The sequence below is a fragment of the Melanotaenia boesemani genome, chromosome 5 (assembly GCF_017639745.1).
Source record: "Melanotaenia boesemani isolate fMelBoe1 chromosome 5, fMelBoe1.pri, whole genome shotgun sequence".
Lineage (NCBI taxonomy): Eukaryota > Metazoa > Chordata > Actinopteri > Atheriniformes > Melanotaeniidae > Melanotaenia > Melanotaenia boesemani.
Window position 1 is genome coordinate 9,366,567 of NC_055686.1, and position 6,645 is coordinate 9,373,211.

General features: G+C 37.0%; 1 protein-coding gene across 1 annotated transcript in view; it reads right to left on the reverse strand.

Annotated features, from left to right (window-relative positions):
- LOC121639738 (tripartite motif-containing protein 16-like) overlaps window positions 1-6,645 on the reverse strand; it is a 191,967-nt gene that overhangs the window by 112,771 nt on the left and 72,551 nt on the right. The gene's annotated exons all lie outside the window — the stretch shown is intronic.

Below are 6,645 nucleotides of genomic sequence, written 5' to 3' on the forward strand. Positions count from 1 at the left end.
ACAAACCTTTTAAAGTATCTCAAACAGATGTGAGCTCCCTCCTCAAGGAGTTGCTGAAGGAAAAGCCAAACGTTCACTAAAGTTTGCTCCATAAAAATCTATAAAACCGTCTCTGCTCTTCTGCTTTTCATCAACACATCGAGTTCAAACAATCTGCCTTTTGTTTGGACGGGAGAAGATAGAGGGAGGAGGTCATGAATCATATGAACACACTTGGAAGATCAGACTACAATAGATGTGTGTCTGTAAACAGATACGTTTCCATAGTAACCCCTGCTTTAAACAGTGTGTGTATGTGATGTTAGGAAATCCACTTTCCTAACAGCTGTGATGAGATCCAGGTAGAGAACTGCTTTGTTTGTTGGGAGGGAAATCTTCATGAAGGGAATGAATGAGTAACTGTTCCCATGAACGGCCTCACCTGCCCTTGAGCAAAGCAGTAGGACAACAAAGGAAAACCTGGTTAGGTCCCTCAAATTATCATTATTATTATTATTATTATTATTATTATTATTATTATCTGTGTTTAAGGTTTTCATGGAAAAAAGACTGTAGCATCTTGACTGGTTAAACTGGTACCAATGTCTTTAAACCAGAGAGCTAAATCTGTAAAATTCCATCCACTCAGTCCTGTGCAAACATCTTGAGCCCTTGTATTGTGCTTCCAGGCAGTCAGACTTTCTTGTAATCGTTTAGTCATCTTAAGCAACAGGTTTTCTGGCTTTTCAGGTTTCATAAAGCTCCTTTAAGGGTGCAGCGTGTAACAAAAACAAATGTCAATTTATCTTTAAAAACTGTGTTTCTATTTATATGTAATCACTTAAAAAGTTATTTTTTTATTCTCTTAGAATGAGCCACTGATATACTTGCCGTAGGTCCACACACATAGCAGGTGCCATTTTTATGCCACCATTTTTACTACGGTGTCTGTGAATGGACAAACAACTCTGTGTGTGAAGCTTTGAAACTGCAGCACCGATTTGGAATAAGTAACAGCTTAAAAGGACCACAGACAGAAGAAGTAGTTAGCTGTAATGCAGTCATCGCTGCATCTGGGGCCACTGGATCCACTCACAGATGAAAACTGCAGTCCATGTCTGAAAGAATTTTGGCACATTTTTGCCCACCATCCATTCATGACTGTGTGTTGCATTTGAAGTCATTTAAATGCTCCTGATCACCACTAGATGTCAGTAATTTGGAAATTTTGCACCTTTTACCAACTTCTTTGGACGGTGGCTGATTGTCACACATTTTCAGTCCAGTCTTTGTAACTGGCTATTTAGGTACTACCAAATCAGTGGTTCCAAAAGTGGAGGGCAGGACTAAAGTTATGACAGGGAGGGCACAGCAAGGCTAAAAAGCATTATCTACACATAACAGGCAGCTTAGCAAAAAAACTATTTAAATATCATCTTTAGGCTCTTTCTTACTAGTAGCCTGCCACAAAAACACATAAGCTAAACCTGCACAACTGCAATGCCATTTGCACCACTGTATTCATCTGGTTTTCTTTACCCAATGTTGCTGCTACTTGTGCCTTTTTCATTATTTATATTTCTTCTTTTTATTCCTTTTATATAGCATAATATAGTTTTTTATATATAGTATAGCAAAGCAGAGACCTTTTTTTTACTTAAAGATGTATGTTAAATGTTTATTGTCTGCACCTTGGGTCTGAGTGAAACGCAATTTCGATCCTCTGTATGTCTTGTACATATTGCAGAATTGACAAATAAAGGACTTTGACTTTGACTTTGATAATTGTTTCCCATTTCTTTAGTTGTATCTATGTAAAATACTACAGATACACAACAGACATAAACTAGGATTTAAGCAGCAACAAGGTGATTCCCAAAGAGATATTAGCTGGAAACATGGTGTGCAGTGTGTTACTAAAACATTTGAAGAAACTGAACAAGTGGAGGACAAAAGAAAAAGTAACCACAGCAGATGGACAGGATCTGAAAAAACGAAAATAAAAATCCATCAAAGACCAGGACAGCTGATACATCTACTGCTGCTTGAAGCTTCATCAGAAATGCTCTCCATGGAAGGATGGCTGTCAAGAAGCCATTGTTAACGAAGGGAAACAGAGAAAAAGCTGAGGCATGACACAAATACTGGACTGAAAATCAGCGGCAACAGGTCTGATGGAGGCACGAATCCTCCGCAGAGCCTGGACCTCAACATACTGAAGCAGTGTGAGATCATCTGGACAGAGAACGCAACAATGACTTTTCAAGACAAGCTTTGGAAATTCCTTGGAGAAACCTAAAGAAGTTACAAGAAAACTGATCTGAGAGGGTCAAAGAATAAAGCTGCTCATACCAAATACTTTTTTTCTTTCATGTGTTATTTCCATTTGTTTGGATGTTCGAGTAAATCATTAACAACTTTGCATCTTATTTAAACAAATGAGAACTGGTTCTCAAACATTTTTACCTGGTTAAATAAAGGTTAAAAAAAAAAGGCTCAGGACTTCTGCACAGTACTGCTGAATGTTTAGAAATTGTAATATTTTGCATATTTAAATATTTTACATTGTTGTAAAACATCATAAAATGAAAATTATTAAGTAAAATAATACACAATTCTGCTTAGCTACTTCTTGAAAGCACTGAAGATTGAATCACATGAGGGTGATGACTTCACTTTGCAGCATATGAACATAATGTGTTTGGGAAATCACCTCTGTGCAGATCAAACAAAGCCTTGGGATTTAATGCCCCGCTAATCTCACCTGGCATGTAATTACACGAGCTGCTGTTGTGTAGTTTAGCAAGACAGTAAAATGAGCATTGAAAGAAAAAAGGTAGCGGGGAACTCCAGGTGTTCATCCATCACAACTTAATATCAAGCTGGAAAAAGCTCAGCAGGCACACAGCCAGACTTTGTCAGACCGACTGTTATTCATCAAACATGAATACTTTCAGTCATATAATCACGAAACCCCACATTTTGTAACATGGGCTGAGAGGAAAAAGACAAATTTAAAAGAAACAAACAAAAAAAAAACAATCAAGGATCATACTGTGTGTGATGAGCTCCGGTAATCTCAGCACAGAACAACACACACATAGCAATTCTGTCCCGCAACCGATTTAGAATCTAGTCCAAGCCAGAAATCTTGCATGATCAAACATGATCTAACAAAAACAAACTAGAAAAAACATAGCAACAACAAGAAAAACAAAAAAGAACCACGACACAAACCGGAAAACACCCAGCATAGCATAGGACATACATAATGAAGTAATGATGGTGGTCTTAAGACCACAGCAAAAGCCAGAACTGAAAAAAATAAAAGACATGGACATGAACCCGGACTTTATATCCTTCATTGCTGCCCAGTCAGCTCGCTCTCTGATTGGCTACATTCCGTTCCACATCACAATCCACAGTTACAACTCAAGAGTCGTCAGCTTTCCTCACACACGTGAAGTTTTGTGGTCGTAAATACTGAACATGTTTGATACTTTCGATTGTCAGCCACGATGACGGGCGAATTCGCTCTTAACAAACCTCAGACCACGTAATAATCTTATAAGATAATCTTAAAAGACTTAAGTTAATCAGGCGTTTGCAGTCTTTGGTCGGGAAGGGGGGAAATCGGGACAAAAACAGCCAGATAATCTTTATTTGTGTACCCTGTTCTCTCCTAATATTGCTGATTGATTGTGCATCGTCTATAAAAGCAATTATGTTGAAGCTAATGCAATACATTCAGCAAGTACTTTTATATTTAAAAATTTAAGTATATTTAAAGGCAAGTACTTTTACTGGGTACTCTCCTTTATTTCAGCTGGAAATGGACCTGTCGTAGCCGACTGTGCAGAACAGCAGGCAGACGAGTTTCTAAGAAAACACAAGAGCCATGGAGTAGAAATTAAACAGCAGTAGGTGATTGCTGTGCTCTTATTGGCTGTTGATATTTAAGAAAAATCTCAGATTTGACAAGTGCAATGAAAAAACATTTAAATCAAGACTAAAAAGTACATGAAAAATGCAAGAAGAGATTTAATGCTGCTCCTTAAAGCTTCACTGAATGAGTCAAATTAGAAAAAGAAGTGGGGATTTAAAGGATTTTACTCTTTTGCAACTCAGAACCACAAACCCTGTCAGATCTCCTCTGACTAAACTTTAGAGTCTAGACATCCACCTTCTCCCTCCTTTCCCCTCCCTCCCCACCTCATTTTTCTTTATCAACTTCCTCTGTCACTTGCCACTCTGTCTTCTTTCCTTCCTCCTTTTACTTTCTCCTGGTCTTCTCTAATTTCCACTTTTTCTCCTCATATTGCTGTTCCTTAGACAGGCGTTATGTCTCTTGCTCTGCCCATCGTTTTCCTCCTTTATTTCCTCACAATTCACAGCATCAACTTGATCCACGGTGAGTACAGATAAATTCTTTATAATCTTTAGAAATCACATCCCCATGTGTGTATGGTTTTTATTCAACGTATTTTATGCACTGATGAGCTGCGAAAGACGTACAGGAAAAGAAGTTGTTGTAATTTGACTCTATTTTTAACACACTGTCTTCATGGCAGCTTTGCTGCAAACAAAAGACAGAGACAAAAGAAAAACACACCTTGGAGCTGTCTTCATGAAATATGCAGCACAGACTGACAGATCAGATGGCTGCACAGACACCTTCATACAAACAGACCGGTTAACCTTGGCACAGATAAGGAAGAAGTTCATCCTTGAGTACTGTGAAGTTATCAGAAGATAAAAACCAAGTATTTAAGAAAATCAGGGCATCTATTGCTCTATTATTAACCGATATACTTATTATTTCTCTACCGTAATCTAATAACAGTCACAGGATTCTGATTTATCATATTTAAGTTTTTGTATATTTAACTTGTGATGAAAACAATTGTTCAAATATTCTTTACAAAAACTCAGTGAGTCCAAAATAGAAAATTACCAAGTTGCATTAGTTTTCTTAAATCCATCAAGCTTGTCAGGATGTTCAGTACTTAGTTTGCAAATACTCACTAAATCAAGCTGAACAACTAAATTCTTCCAAATGTCTCAGTAAACTCTGGTTAAATCTGCTGGGAAACATTTGCAGCTCTGTCTAGTCAGGAGGAAAATATACATGTTTTCAGTTGTACAGCCACTTTTCTAAAAAACTTAGGACTTTGTATAAATTTTAAATAAAAGCTAAATACAATGATTTGCAAATCCTATCGACCCTTATTTTATTCTCAATAGCACAAAAACAACATATCAGATGCTGAAACTGAGACATTTTATCTTTTAATGGAAAATATGAGCTCATTTTGAATTTGATGGCAGCAACACATCTGTAAAAAGTTGAAACAGGAGCAACAAAAGACTGGAAAATAAAAGTAATTGATACAAATAAAAAGCTAGTGGAGTTTTTGACAGTTAATTAGGTTAATTGACAAAACGTCAGTAACAGGACTGGATATAAAAGGAGCATTTCACAGAGGCGGAGTCTCTCAGATGTAAAGATGACCAGAGGTTTACCAATCTAAGACAAACTGGGTCTAAATATTGTGGAACAATTTCAGAAAAATATTTCTCAACATGAAATTGTGAAGACAGTGTATAATATAATAAACCTGATGCTTGATTAATTCTCATTTTACCACATGCTTCTTGATGTTACTACTCAGTATGTCATTTCTATATAAACTAACTATACAGCAAATAAAAAACTAAACTTACTAACAAGAAATTTCCTTACAAGGGAAAAATAAAGTTAAAAAATAAAGGTGAAACATAGTGGTGTTACATAGAACTGATCCTTGCTACTGGCTGTTTATGTTCATTGTTATGTAGAAAATAAATAACATAGCTCTGATTTCTCTCCATTAGCTCAGCCGTTTTCACCTTTGTCGGGTTTTGAGCTTCCAGAAATCGATGGCTCTGCTGTAGATGAAACCTGCAAGATTTTCACTGATGCCACCCCTTCCATACCCACAACTGAACCAGCAACAACCTCACCCATCACCAAAAAGGTAAACATATGGGCTGTTGCTAAGGCTTGTGTCTAAGTTTTTGAAAGGTCAGAATGAGTGGTTGAAATTTGTTTTTATACTTATTACCATCTTCCCAGATCAGTTCTGAATGTCTATATAAACCATATACTGTTAAAACAGCTTAAAAAATGTATTATTTTAAAGCAGGTGATAACTACAGCCAAAAAAACAACTGCCATATCATCACCAAGGAAACCAGAAACCAAAGCACCAATCAGGACACTGCCAGATGTGGGCACACCAGTCTCTGTCAGCCAAACCAATCATGCCATAAATCTCCTCTACTACCTCCTGGCCAATAGCAGAGGAGGTGTGGCTGGTTCTCGGCCAATAGGAGTTAACGGTGTGATGTCGAGTAGCGACGAGTCAGCGGCGGTCTGGAGAGTGGCAGCATTTTCTTCTGAGGACTCCAGTGATGAGTCTTGAAATTACGACATAGCACTTTTTTTTTTACTTTTTCTACATTTCTTAATTTGTATATTCAGCTTTTGAATATAATTAAATGCAGTTTTGGAAGTAATCTTTTCTTGTTCACAAAAGTATAAAAAATTAGCGCTAAATTTAGCAGCCAGTACAATAGTTTTTTTTACCCAAATTTTGTAATGATTTTGTTTGTTTTGACAATTAA